The 15,114-nt window shown below is 35.4% G+C and overlaps 1 protein-coding gene and 1 non-coding gene across 4 annotated transcripts in view; both read right to left on the bottom strand.

The window, feature by feature from the left end:
* MEIS1 (Meis homeobox 1) overlaps positions 1–15,114 on the bottom strand; it is a 176,289-nt gene that overhangs the window by 65,114 nt on the left and 96,061 nt on the right. The gene's annotated exons all lie outside the window — the stretch shown is intronic.
* Positions 10,077–10,184, bottom strand: LOC117674523 (U6 spliceosomal RNA). The gene has a single exon (XR_004593885.2). It is a non-coding gene; the product is annotated as a U6 spliceosomal RNA (small nuclear RNA).

Genomic DNA, 15,114 nt, shown 5'->3' with positions numbered 1-15,114 from the left:
CAAGTCCACAAGTCATTAAAGGGGAGGGGGCATCGTCCCCCACCTGACTTAAGCTAACATTTTAGATGTTGTCAATTGCATTTCTTCCATCCAAATAGCACTTTGAGATGGGATGGGAGAAAATGGTACCGTATATCAACAACTGTCACTTCTGAGATAAAATATTCAGACAACCTTCCAACTACTGTGCATCTCTTAAAATCCATTTGCTGCCCCCTCCCTGGTTCATCATATCTTCACATGTTTCTCTAGAAATAACATTTTTTAAAGCCACCAATTGTAAACAGACAAATCCATTTTCTAAAAGGTCATACATTCACACTTCTGTTAGAAATACCAAAACTACAATTACATCCTATTGTTTGAAACACAATGATTTTTGGTAGATACAAATAGCATTTCTTTATGAAACAGGATTTTCAGCAAAACACATCTTTCTCTATCTTGCAACCTACCTATCCCCATATTTTTCTCAAAGCTGCTCAGATCCATCTGAGCACATTCTGGAGACTGCAGAAGATTTCAGGAGATAAGAGGAGATAACACTTAGGTATCATCCAACGATACTATCTTTTTCTTTAAATGCAAGCCCATATTTAATTATATTGATCTATATTCAAATCTAAGAGTCAGTCTGGTGTAATGTTTAGGGCACCAGAACAGAAGCTAGAAGACCATGAGTTCTAGTTCTGCCTTAGGCATTAAATCAGTTGGGTGACCTTGAAACAAACACTGTGTCTCAGCTCTAGGAAGGAGTAATATCACTTCTGAAATGTTGGCAAGAAAATTGCAGGGCCTTGCCCAGACAATTTTCAAGAGTCAAAACTGACTCAAAACTGTATGCATGCATACATACACAAACATATTCAAGAGTAATTGGCAAGTGAGTAAAATCCATACATTACAAAAAATACTCGTGCTTTCCTTTTCGAAGTAGTCAAACCTGTTACAAATAAAGATGTAACATGCAATTAAGTAAATCTCACTAGTTTACGTGAGTATGACATGTAAGATTTCAAATGCAAAAAGAGACTTAAATGCAATAGTCTAGAACTACAGTCTTTATTTGGGTAGAATACAGAAGGCCAAGAAATAGAATTATGTTTCCAAATAAAAATTATCTGTACTGGGTTTAAATGATCAATCAATTCAGCAAATGGGTATACAGAAAAATGATTTCCCTAACAAATAAAGTCAAGTAGGCATCCTTATCTTCTTCTCTCTCGAGACTGTTGAGTTAGTATTTGTGCATTTAAAAATGTTCTAAAAAATTAATTTGCTGACTAATTAACTCGAGAGCACATTTTTTAGATTTGTAACAAAGCCTGACAGATTAACTGACAAATTATGCTCTCACAAAGAAAACTCATGGCATCTTAAAGAGGAGCTTGTTAGGGGTATTGGGTTACTCTCTGCTAAATGGGAAGAAAAGTTTCTAAGCAGCAGCTTTATGAATGCTTTTTCTTCTTCCTCTTATTCAAGGCCAAAGTTAGTTATCTGAATTTATTCAAAATCAATGTTTCTTTCTTTTCCTCTGATAATTCACCTTGCCATTTACCCAATCATTTTATGTAGGTGGAAGTGATGAATGCTGCTGAGTGCCAATGGATTTTGGTCCAATATGAATACCCCAAGGAGCAACTTACACTGAGTCTCAGGCTCCTGTCAACCCAGTAATTGATGATGTTTTCACTGTGAGGGATGTAAACTGAGTGGATTGACTCAGCAGCTAAAATCATTTATCTTTGTTTCTAAGAACACAAGCCTATTATGGCTAAATGTTCTTTACCAGCACAGAGAAATAATACCAATCAATTTTACAGAGAAAAAATATATATAATGTCCAAAATTAGAGAAAACGCAAGCAACAACCCTTCCACCCGAGTGCCATTTGTGTGTCAACAAAACAAGACCCTATGAAATTGCAGATTTCAAACAGCAGGGCAAAGGCAAATCATACAGCATTATCAAGCTGGTATCTGCTTTCTAAACCTATTTCATAAAACCTGGCAATTTTGTATAATTTGATTGACTGAAAAAGAACATGCCTTGTACGTTAAATAAATAAGTTGTATATTTATTCCAACTCAGAAAAATGTGCTAGATCCATTCGCAGTCTGAATCTTGGGCTCCCCACCTTTTTACTGGCAAAATGCCCAGGGTGATTAGAGAGTTGACAATATGGGGGCCTAGCAGAAAACAACAACTGGCTAATGGCTTCTGAATGCCCAGTGACCTTTGATCCTTAATGGTCTGGCTAAAAACAAATGACCCAGTCTGAGAGACTCCTACAAACATATGCATTTTAAGAGTACAGTTGTCAATTAAACATTGATTAATGTATTTGCTCATTTGCTGAAACCTGACCAGTTCTTTACTAATCAGCTAACCAGACATATACACACACAATGTTTGTTCACCTTTTATTTATTTAATCAGCAACCAGCAAAACCTAAAAAGACTGAGGCATGTTAGTAAAAAGCTTTTCCACAAATGCAAAGTTGCTAACCAGAAGTAAAATTGTCTCCCATTTCATTTATATCATTAGATACTTTGGTGTCATTCTGACACTGAGTACTATCTCCTGCAGCACAGGAAACTGAAGACTATATTCACCACACTCTGTACTGTCTGGACCTTAAATGATAACTTTCATTACAGCATATTGTCACCATAGCAATGAAACTACATGCGGGCAAATGACAGGATTTTGTCATTACTCATATTCACATTACACAACCCAGGCCTGTCAGACTTTAGGACAATTCTCTCATCCAGCCTGAACACCCAAATATATTCCCAATGGGCTTCCAAATAATACCCCATACTTTCTGTGTTGTTGTAAGTTTGTAAAAGTCACCAATTGAAAAATACAGTTGCTTAAGACAATTAATTTGAATCAGTGTATGCATGAATAAAGAATGACTCAATTTTCTTTGTTATTGTTGTTGCTGCTGCTGTTTCTCAAGATTGGGTAACAATAGAATATAACATTTCTAGAATTAATTATATACAGTAGAACGGTTGGAAAGATAACAGAGTGCCAATACCAAATTTTAAATGATACATGCTTCATTTTGTCCTACTACAGTTTCATATTTCACTCACACACCACACACAGAACACACACACACAAACACACACACACAGAGAGACTCACACATACTATGGAGATAAATAAACATACACAAGTAAAATAAGACTGACCCACTAAGTGAAATCTTTCTTATCTATCCTGTTTGAATTAGTGAATGTATCAGTGTGTCTGCGTGTCTGTGTATATGCTCACACATAACTCAATATTAAATCAGGAGTACTATAAGCGATAAATATTTTCAAAATTATTGTTCTCATCAAATCCTATTCACTTGAGAGCATGGAATTTTCTTTCTCAGGATTTAGCAATCTAAAAATGTAATTCAATACATATCTACTCAGAAGTAAGCCTGACTGAATTCAGTGGAATTTACCACCATGTAGATGTATATAGGCTTAAAACTCTGGATAATAAATTATAGAAATCTGTGCTAAAAACAAATCTTATATCATACCACTGTTTTGTTGGTATGTTGTTGTCACTGGAATGTGGTTGTTATACATACCATTGTGTAATGTATACAATTACATCTTCTTACTAGCTGTCTCAAATATTTTGAATTAGTTCCAAAAGCTTAGCCAGTACTGTTCCTTCTATTTACTGCCAAATTAATTATTGCACATGTATTTTCTTCACTTCATCCAAACACACGATCCCCCCAATTACTTTTAACTGATACCTTAACATATACATATACATATAAATGCAACAAATGTTACAATCTAATTTCATCTAGTATCAAGGGAAGAATTACTGTCATATTTCAATAATGCCATACACATATCCTCTTTTGAAAGTGTGATTTTTCACTCTGATGGATTGAGAATTTGTGTGTGACTAGAGAGTTCTAATAGAGAAGATACACAGCAATAGTTCTTTGTCACTTGTGAAAGGAGGTGTCTGTGTCTTGACACAGTCTCTTAATATTCTTCAAGTGTCATGAAGAAGTTGCCTGATCAGCATGTGGCTGGTCCTCATTTCTGTTACCATCAGCAGGATGTTAATATTACTTCAAAGTAGTTGACATATAAAATGACTTCCCTTGGCCATTTGCCTCCTCTGCTGTGCAGTCAAAGCCTTTGGAGCCAACTTTGAAGCACAAACAGAAACTGAGGTGGCAAAATGAACCTAGTCTTAGTTGGGGGGTAGTAGGGGGAATGCCCAAACAACACAAAACAAACACTGTTACAAAGAAGCTCAGCTGTCATGGAGAAAAATCCCAGACATCCTTTCTACAGAAATACGCAACTTTTATACATGGATTTATTTATTTGAAGCAGGAGGTGGGTGGGTAGTTATTGGCTTCTTTATCACAATTGCTCATTCACAATGAAACCTATCAGATAAATGAAATGTTGAAGAAAACAGAAGAGAGAAAACAGGAGATAGATATACTATAAATTTTTCTGTGTGGGAACAGGTGAATATTTAGAAATAAACACTGCCTTCAAGAAGAAATGGAGAATCAGTTTCGTAGAGCAGTTAAGCACCCCATGATAAAAATTGGAAGACTCTGATTTCTGGTCCTGTTATAGGTGCAAAGCCAGCTAAGTGACTTTGAGCCAGTCAGTGTTTCACAGCCCCATGAAGAAGGCAAAGGTAAAACTTTTAACTGTAATGGGAAAACTTGACCAGATACCCATGCATTTTTTCAGTTTGCAGTTTTCTAAGTGTTGCTGAGAACCTATGCTCTACAATTTTTTGAATTTAAATTTCAATTATTCTTGCACTGGGGATCCCTTTAAAGAATTGCTACAAATGGATAATAATTTTTTCTGTTGTCAGCCTATGCAATGATAAACTCTAGGCATGCTTATCAACCATTAGTGAGCATCAAAAACTTTCATACACCACAATGTCTTTCCTTAGGTTTGCACCAACACCACAAAACAGGATTAGTATATGATGTTTGCTGTGTTGAGATACAATTGCCTATAATGTTGTTTTAACAAATTCTCTGCATGCTTGATTGTATAACATATGTGCCTTCTAAATACAGCTTTATTGGAAGACAGTTCACTGCATGATCACTTTAAAATTTGATTTACTGTTCCACAGACACAACTAAGCAACTAATCTTCCAGGACAAATGTGACACATAAGAACAGCTAAACTGAAACATATAAATCGCACATATCCTTAAAAATATTATTGTCTGTAATTTAATCTAACAATATTTCTAGGCCTATAACCTTGCACGCAGAAGCAATTTCCCAAGCATTAATACTTAAATGGGTCATATGCACCACATCTGTCATTCTGTCTGAAGTCTATGAGGCACAACCAAGACTCTGCAAGCCTATTGATTTTTCTAGCATTTGCTTTAATTTACTTAACCATTGAGAAAGCCATCAGTACATAAAGGGCAACTGTCCATTACTGCCTCATTTGCAGACATTCTTTCTATTCATTCTCCACCCCAACCCACCGTGCCTCTCCCCTCTTGGTATAAATGCTTTAAAAAAATGCTTCTGTATTTATGATGCAAAAGGCAGAATGGGGGAAGGGAGATGCCTGGAAGATGACTCACACCTGTTCTATTCAGTGAATTGCTGCACTGAAGTATACCTAATGTGCTTTAAAATAGAAAATAATATCTAGACTTTATAAATCTCTGTGCAAAGGGTGCAAATTAGGTCCTAATTATATTAACATGGAATCTGCCTCCTAGCTTAAATGCTACATGAGCCCTCTCTAAACATGCAGAGCTTTGCTGCAGTTCCTTTATGAGCAGATGATTACTACTAATTCTTAGGTTGTCACAAAATATTCTGTTTACAAATAAACCATGAAGCCTTGAGCCAACTTTTCAAGAATAATCATCTGAGGGTTTTTTTTTCCTCCCCTACTCCACGCCATCCCTGTTCTAGCAAACCTCCACCACATATGCATGGCAACAATCAAAAGCCCAGGCTTCATCTAATTACTCTATCACATAATTTCACAAATTGCCTTTTCGCTGGGGAGCCAAGTGCAAAACACACTCACAGTGGGATTTCAGGCAGCAGCTTTCATTTACTACTCATTTCTTGTTAAATTAAACACAAAAACACCAGTTGTGTGAAAGAAGTCAAAATGAAGGCTTGTAAATGAGCCAGACGAGCAGATCTCATATTCATACCACTGTTGGAAAATAGCTTGTTGGCAAGATGCATTTTTAATTGCAGTGCTTTTATCCCTTAACCCTTTTGAAGTCCTAATACATTTTCAGAATTACAACTAGCAAACTCTAGAAAAACAAACAAAGACAACCTTTCCTAAGCTCTGGAGATAATATCACTGCCAGCAATGTAATATTATATCAACCACACACATACATTTTATACAGGCCAACATCGAAGTGGTTTTGTTAATAGTCTAGGACGATTATAAAACTTCAACTCATAATGTGTTGTACTAATGCTAATAAATCCAAACATCTGATATTGTTGTGGTGAGCAAATGTCTATTAAAGCCCAGTTGTGTCCTATAAAAACCAAGCCACGTTGATTATGATATGGATTGATTTCAAGCCTCTAAAGCATGTAATAGAAAGGACCACTGTATAACACAACAGGTTAAGTAGCCAAAATGCCATATTCAATAGTCACACACATACTGTTTTTTCCCTTTTTTCCCCTTTTTAAAGCACTTTTTGTGTGTCTTTTTTCCTTTGATTGTATTTTTATTTTTGTGATTCTTTTTGTCATTTTAAAAAAGCAATAAAATAAATAAAACATTTAATAGTCACACATACTTTCAATTCTTCACACATACATTTTCTCTTCCTAAGATGAGTGAAATTTGCATGAGGAATCAATAATTGCTCTGGAAGGAACCCTCAGTTTTTTTCCTATTAATAGGACATAATAGAATAGGGTTATATTGTTTTCTACCTTTCTACTTTAAGTTTACAACTCAAATGACATTTTGATAAGCAGTCAAACTCAGGACTAAATACAGTTGTTTTAAAAGCGATATTGTTCTTCTGTACCGCTACCATTTCACATCAGCAGCAAAAACTCTGCCCCAGTTCTCTGCAGAGGGAAAACATAAGCAGCAGCTGTTTGTACATTCTCACATTAGAAATCCTATTAAAAGACAGGTGGAATAATTTAAAAGCCAATGTGGTACAATTTTGTTGCAAGCAGTGTAATTGTTTATCCCCCAAAATGGTACGCCTCATATTTATGAAAACATAACTAAAATTACATATTATTCCCACAAATCCTAAAACTCCTATTATTGCCTGCTTACAAAATGATCCCACCTCATATTTGTGATTTAATAGCACTCCAAGGTTGAATGAGCTCTGTTGCATGGGTGTAACTACAAACATTCTATTCCACCTTGAAAACGGAGGATAACTGCACATACACGCTGAAACATTTTCTAACATATGCCTGAAATCCAGCTCCCAGTATCTTAAATACAGAGAAGACTTAAAGTACGTACCTAAATGTACCATTTCCTGAAAATTCTGGATATTGAAGAATCAAACCCAATGTCACAAATATGTTTTTATATCTTAAAAATAAATTTACTACTATTGCAGAGGGGAGTATATTTTAAAGTGGGACGTGTGGGAGAACAAACATCAACAGAGATGTCAATATGTTGCAAAGATTTTCTATAAGAAAAAACCTATAGCCTGTCTTTTTCAGTTTCACTGAAGACAGCAAAAGCTAGGAATGCCACCAAGTCTTAAATTCACAATAAATCGCTACAACATCAAGAAGTATTTTCCTCACAGATACAGAACATATACAGAATTATAGGTCATTTTTTAAAATTCTGAAAATTTTTAACTTTCACTTCAAGTAGATGCATTTTGCAAGTTTCTCTTTTGCTTCAAACATTTGCTAAAGCCATAGGAGTGAGGACTGAAGAAAACTAACCCAATATTATATGTAAGAATTTGTATTCTGAATGTGCTTTACCTCATGGTGATGTCAGAAATTAATATTTTAGCACATGACTGTAAATAAAATATTTTACTAACACTAGCACAAAGGTAAGTCCATTAAATATACATTCTGATCGCACACTTCCCACGTCCTTTCAAAATTCATAATGCTAAATGCAGATTAGATCCACTATCTGTTGGCAATGTGATTTCTAAACAAGAATGAACAATTCAAAGAAGCTGCTCAAAACTGATCTTTACAATGGTGAATCAGGAAGATAAGCCATTGAGTCCAACATTCTGCTTGTGAATGAAAGCAATCTTATTAGCTATCTAGCTTCAGTTAGAACACATCCAAATGAAGGACCTTCACCACTTCTCTAGGCATTTCTGTTGAACAGCTCTTACTCTGGTATGTCTTGACTCATCGTCACCCCTCAAATATCTGCTGAGAAAAGTTTATGTTAGAACAAGTGCTTGATTCACTCTGTGATGTAAAGTTGTTTTTTAAGCAAGAGACAAAAAGACAAATCAGACTGACTCAAAAAGGAGCCCTTTTAGAGAACATGGATACTGTATTTGGAACATCTAAAATGGCATCTATCCAATGAAGGCTACTTGGTAGCTAAACTCCCATCTTTTCCACATATTTTATACAATACTCTTTTCGGAATAATTTTGCCCATAGGAGGAAGGGAATTAATAAATGACAGCAGGACCAAGTCCAGTTGGCATTGCAACAGAATCACCTGTGGCACTATTCTAGGGGGATACTAGCTTTTAAGACTTTGTAAGACTAGCTGAGGTAGTGAAAGATGAAGGATGAAAATTATGAGTTCAGCCATCACAAGGAAGACACTTATGAATATAATGAGAAATGTAACCTGCGCTTGAGTTTATGGAGAAGTAGAACACTGGAGAATCTGTGGTGATAGAAATGCTTTTTGTGCATTCCTCAGAGGCATTTTACTCAGTGCTCTAAAACCTAACTTTGGTGATGGAAATAGGCTGCTAGGTTAAACTCTGATAAGTCTTTGTGCAAACAAACTGAGAGGTAGGAGCGTGTTTGGAACTTGCCTGTGCAAGACAAAAAAGGAGTGCCTATTTTTATGAAAAGTTGTTGGAAGAGGGGATAAACGATGATTGTGTTGCATTAATATGTGGGGAGGGGGAGAGAGAGAAAGAAAGAAATGCTGAGATTTGATTTTTTTTCCCTAGAAGTCATGTTTCTTAATACTAAATGGGAAGAAAATGATATTTTCTCAGGTAATATATGGGATAATTTATTAATGCTTAACTATCTTGAATTCACTCAGTAATTAGTAATTTTGGACAAGTAACTTGCACAATTGTTTCAGTATTTCTTAGCCACAAACTAGCACATATATTTTATAAAAAATATATCATAGCACATACTTTTAATATGCCATATAGAGAGGTACCACATCACTGTGTTTCCTATTCATTGCTACTACGTATATCTGCCCTTAGTTCCCATTTCTATTTCTATCATATTAAAGCCTCAAATGGACAGGTCTCATTGTTACTCATCAGGGAATAGTGCCGGGCTCTTGATCTCCACTAAATCATTTCCAACTGTGAAATTCAGAATAAGGATAGACAAGATCTATTTCTGATTCACATCACTTTCACATGCAATCAGTCTCTCCATCCTATCTCATTTCTGCAGCAACTTGTTTTCGTTTTAATGAATGAACATTTCTAATTTAAACAACCAAAAGGTAAAAGTAAAGGTTTCCCTGACCAGCTGTGTCCAATTTTAGGTGTGTGTGTGCTCATCTCCGTTTCTTGGCTGAGGGAGCCAATGTTGTTCGAAAATATTTTCCATGTTCATGTGGTCAGCATGGCTATATGCCAAAGGCTCTTGAAAGGTTATGATCTTCCCACCGAAGTGGTACCTATTAATCTACTTGCATTTGCATGCTTTCAAACTGCTAGGTGGGCAGGAGCTGGGGCAAAGAATGGGAACTCATACTGTTCTGTGGCTTTGGGTCTCGAACCCAGACTGTTGACCTTCCAGGTGACAAGCTCAACATCTTTAACAGCTTAGCCATTGTGCCTCCTCCTCCCACACAAAAAATGGAACTCTTCACAAATTTGTGTGTTATCCTTTTGCAGGGGCCCATGCTAATCTTTTCTGTATTGTTCCAATTTTAGTATCTATGCTGCTGAAATGAGCTCAACCAAATGTCACTTTATATAGATTGTATCCTTAAGCAGGCATTTCTATAGTACAGTATTTTATCCTAAAATAATATTTTAATATATATACTGGTTTTGTTTTTAATCTTAGGGAAGTCCAAATGTAAGGAAAAGTATGTTCTCTCTGTGTGTGGTCTTTTTGTAAAAACTGAGAACTGTATTTTAAAATCTGGAAAACTACAAAATCCCAAGCAAAAGCATATGGAACTTTGAGCCTTAGTCCAAAAAGTATATATTAAATTTTGGTCAATGTAAATATAAGCAGAGATGTTATGAAAAATTGGTGAGGGGAGGGGGAAGTAAATGATGAAAGGCAGTGTTGCCTAAATGTGATATCAAATGTGCATATGAAACAGATGGATCTTGATGTTGCTTGGGAAATGCTGACCAAAGCATTGGACCCTATAGATGCCTCTAATAATACGTAGTAACAAAAGTAAATCCTCAAGAATCCTTAAAGCAGAGGCCATACTATGACAAAAAATGTTTGCAAGCACCACAGGAAATTATACCACTTTAACTCAATTTCAACTCATGTTCATTACTATTAAACATTAGTGTCTAGCTCCAACCTATCATACCATAAACAACTGTAAATAATATTTAAATTATTGCAAATTCTAGAAACAATTAAACATCTAAATTTAACAAAGGTTATTTTAAATTTATATATAAAATTACAGTATTGATATGCAACATGTATATTAACAATAAACATTCATGATTTACAATACTATGTATTGTATATCAGAAAATGAACAATTTCAAAGAGCCAAAGTAAGTAAAGTGTTGGGCTAGGATTGGGGAGACCTAGGTTCAAGTCCAAGCATGGGAACTTAGCATGTGACTTTGGGGCCGTCATTTTCATCCAGCTTGGACAGTCATTTTTTGGGGGACCAACAGAGGATGAAGGCCTAAGTATATACTGTGGAATCCTGGAGGAAAAACAAGATAGAAATCTAACCAAACACAAATGCAATTGTCTATTTCAAAAACAACATCAATGTATGATGCCACTTCTGCAAATAGTTTGCAAGATATTTGTTTTAAAGGTAGAAGGTATAATTGGATTAAGCAAGTTATATTACCTTAGCTCTGACTTGGATGTATAATAGTCAGATTTCAACTCCTTAGAATTCAAAGGAAAACAGATAGTTGAAAACTATCTGCTACTAATCATCACTTATGTTTATTACTTATTCTCCTATCCCAAACCAGCATTATATTACTTAGGAAATTGTTTCTTTTGTAAATAACCTTGTTCATTATAACTTTCTATAGGAGTTGTCCACATTTTCTTTAAGTAAATTAATTTCTATGATGTTTTTTATTTCAAAAATACAATTTTTGTTTCCTCAGCTCAAATATTCCTAAACTTTTGGGGCTGGTAAACACGTTTGATTCGTAAGAACATAGCATGAGAACTCACACAAAATGGCTGTCCTGGAGGGTGTGGCCAGTCATAAAGCAACCTTTACTATACATAAAATAAATTGGTAAGGATGTTTGCTGCCACTGCCTCTAGTCCCTTGCCCCCAGATTCTCTCCATATCTCAGTTTACCTTCTTTTTCCCGAACAGCAGCCATTCACCATTTTTAATTTCAAAGAACACCCCAGTGTCTATTTAGGACCCTAAGGCATTCTTAGAAATAAATATGATAGCTTGCTATATAACACCTAGCTTCCCATTTCATTTTTTTTAATTAAAAGTAGCTTAATAAAACAAAATAAATTAAAATCAGATGAAGTGTAGAGCCTGAGGGCTCTAAGGGAGGTATTATCAGGCACCTTGGCCCTGCCCACATCACACTGGAGACCCAGACTATGGCTTAATGGTTTATTAGCCAGGTATTTTCATGATAAGATGGAAGATGACAGTACAGATGCACCTGTAGGCCTTATAATTGTCCTGTGAAAAAGTTACCCTCTTTGAAGCATGGAAAACTCAAGAGGTTCTTGCTCTGTTTAAATATAAGCAAAGGTAATTATGTGGCAGAAACAAATTTTATAGGATGGGTGTGACTAACATCTAGAAGGAGCACAATGGCTTCAGAGTCCACCATTTAAAAAAAAGAACCCTTAGAAAATTATTAGCAATATTAAAGGACATAATTCATAGGCAAGTGCAGGAAAACATTATTATATATTCTTCAGCAGCTCCCTGCATTACTCCAAATCAATTTGCTTACAACTTTTTGAAAATTAGAATTAACTTAAGAAAGGAGCCCTAGTGGCACAGTGGTTAGAATGCAGTATTGTAGGTTAACTCTGCCCATAGCCAGAAATTTAATCCTGACCAGCTCAAGGTTGACTCAGCCTTCCATCCTTCTGAGGTTGGTAAAATGAGGACTCAGATTGTTGGGGGCAATAGGCTGACACTGTTAATTGCCCAGAGAGTGCTGTATAGCACTATGGGATGATGGATAAGTTTAAGTGCTATTGCTATTTATGGAATTTTTGTTGCTGAAGATAGGCAAGGCTAGTTTGCATGCACAATTAACTTTAGTGGCTTCAATGCAAGGCTAGTATATATGGCATCTGGATTGTGATTTATGGAATATTGGGTTGGATTCACAGGACTCCTTTTGTGGGTAAAGAAACTTTTGGAGCCAATCATATGTTTCCAATTACAGTTCATAAAATCCAGTCTATGTGGTCCCACTGAGACCAAGACAACAAAGTAGTTTTGTATTTTGGCTTGTTGCAAATTACAATTATAATCTGAAACAGATTTAATTGCAAAGTATTCTAGTGCAGACAGTTACATTTCCTTTTGAGTTTTTGTTGGTACTTTTTGGTTCGGTATGATTTCTTAGGGAGTCATTTAAAAACCTATTCCAATATGTAGCTCAAGACTGCACAGAATATCAAATACTGTAAGGTTTATTAACAATATTATTCAAAATAGTTTTTTTTAGAAGCTATCAATCTACCTACTTAACTACCTACCTCTCAGATTTACCATACATTATTTATATGTAGTCCCTCCCCCCACTAATTGCCTGTGAATTGTGGGGAGGAGTTCATCTTACATACAGTGAGGAAAAAATGATTTTGGAAACTAGTGAATAGGCGGGAATGCAATTGGCTACAGACGTTGTTAAAAAATGTGAATTCCCCTGAATTAACCATTTCTTGGAGGGTTGCTTACTTGCTGAATTTTAATCTTTTTGGTGTTTCTTCTCTCTCTTTGATTTCCTTTCTTCTACTCCAGTTTCCCTTTCTCTTTGCATCCTCCGAATCAATCTTTGTTTCCCTCACTTCCCTTCCCACTTTTTTCCTCTTCCTGTGTCTTCATTTTCTTGTCTCACTTCTATTAAAAGGAAAGCTAGGAATAGATACATGTTTTTGTTTTCATGTGAGAGTATGGTGGGTATATGCAGATGACAATCAATTAATTTATTAATGAGAAACCTTATTTTACAAGCAATTACACTTGACATCAGTTCAAATAACTTTTTTTCTTTGGGGCCTGTTCTTTTTTTGGAGAGAGTCTAACAGGCATGGCACTATATTTTGACAATGCCTATTCTTTTCTCTCTCTTTTTTTTTCTTCTGTTCTTCCTCTTTGACACAGTTATCTTAAAGTCGTTGTTTTCCTTTCCGTAACTAAACTGCTCTATAAATTAACCAGTAAATGTTAATATGCATGAGATATTATATCACCTTGTTTCAAATCACCACAGTATATACCACATTCCTTAGATACTTCTTTGGCAAATTCCAGCTGTACTATGAAGTATTCTTTCAAGATACAGTCTGAATTATTCAATTAATGCACAATTTGCTTATCTTCTTTATTACATAACACAAGGCGAAATATTATTCTGGTTTTAATAAATCAGCAGAAGTCATCAATTCATTTCAAGGTACAATTCAATGTATTTTTCTTAAGCCTAAATAGCTAGTTAACTAAGGGGACAGTTTTGCTTTTATCAGGCTCCATGTACACAAAGATCCACAGAAAAAACTGAGCAGTGGGGGGGGGAGGGGAGTGGGGGGTGGGACACTATCTCAGCAACATTATAATCTCTTTGGAACTCCCTATTCAGAGGGCATCTAGAGGACAAGACAGATGAGGTTTTAAACCAGGCTGGCAATTCATTTTTCTACAATGGCTACAGTATGTTATGGGTTAAACAACAACAACAACAAAAATGCTAAAATCATTATAAGCTTTATCATTCGTTTTAAAGATCTGGCTTTAAATAATCACCTTGAGATGAAATATAATGGAAGTAACAAACAAACAACAATACCGCAAGCAAGTCAGAGTCTAAATTTTGTTGCTGTTTGGTATTGTCTTGGTTCTATTGCTTTTGTTTTGTAAACTACTCTGGAAAATTTTGCTGTCATGGGGTAGAATATAAATGTTTATAGCAAATGGAAACAATACACAAAGTATTTTCAGAGAACAGAACATATTCTATTTGTTCAGCTTGTTGTAGATTTCCTCAATTACCTAGAAAGATGGAACGCTGACGGCTGATATATGTAAATAAATTAAAACAAAAGAATACTTATAATGGTAAAAAATGGGATTGACCAAACCAAAACGTAAAAAATAAAGAACCAAAGTGAAGGATAAATAGCTTTTAATACTAGTAATCTACAATCTGAAATAGTAATCTACAGTCCTTCAGATCTAATATTTGACAAATCAAAAGCTCCAGAGAAGTTTTCAATTTACAATACCCCTTCTTATATAATTATCTACTTATGCACACACATACATGCACATGCACAGAAAGAGAGAGTTTTGAAAATGATGGCATTGTGTTGCTGTGTTGCTTTTAGGCCTGAAAAACATCCTATCTTTTACATATAGGATGATACAGCAATTACAAATCTCAGTCCTTGCATTATGATACTTAAGAAAAACTCACCAAAATCCCAACCTGCTATTGT

The sequence above is a fragment of the Pantherophis guttatus genome, chromosome 1 (genome assembly GCF_059756535.1).
Source record: "Pantherophis guttatus breed Tessera chromosome 1, ASM5975653v1, whole genome shotgun sequence".
In the NCBI taxonomy this organism is placed as follows: domain Eukaryota; kingdom Metazoa; phylum Chordata; class Lepidosauria; order Squamata; family Colubridae; genus Pantherophis; species Pantherophis guttatus.
Note: the sequence above shows the minus strand (reverse complement) of the source record. Positions and strands in the feature narration are given on the sequence as shown.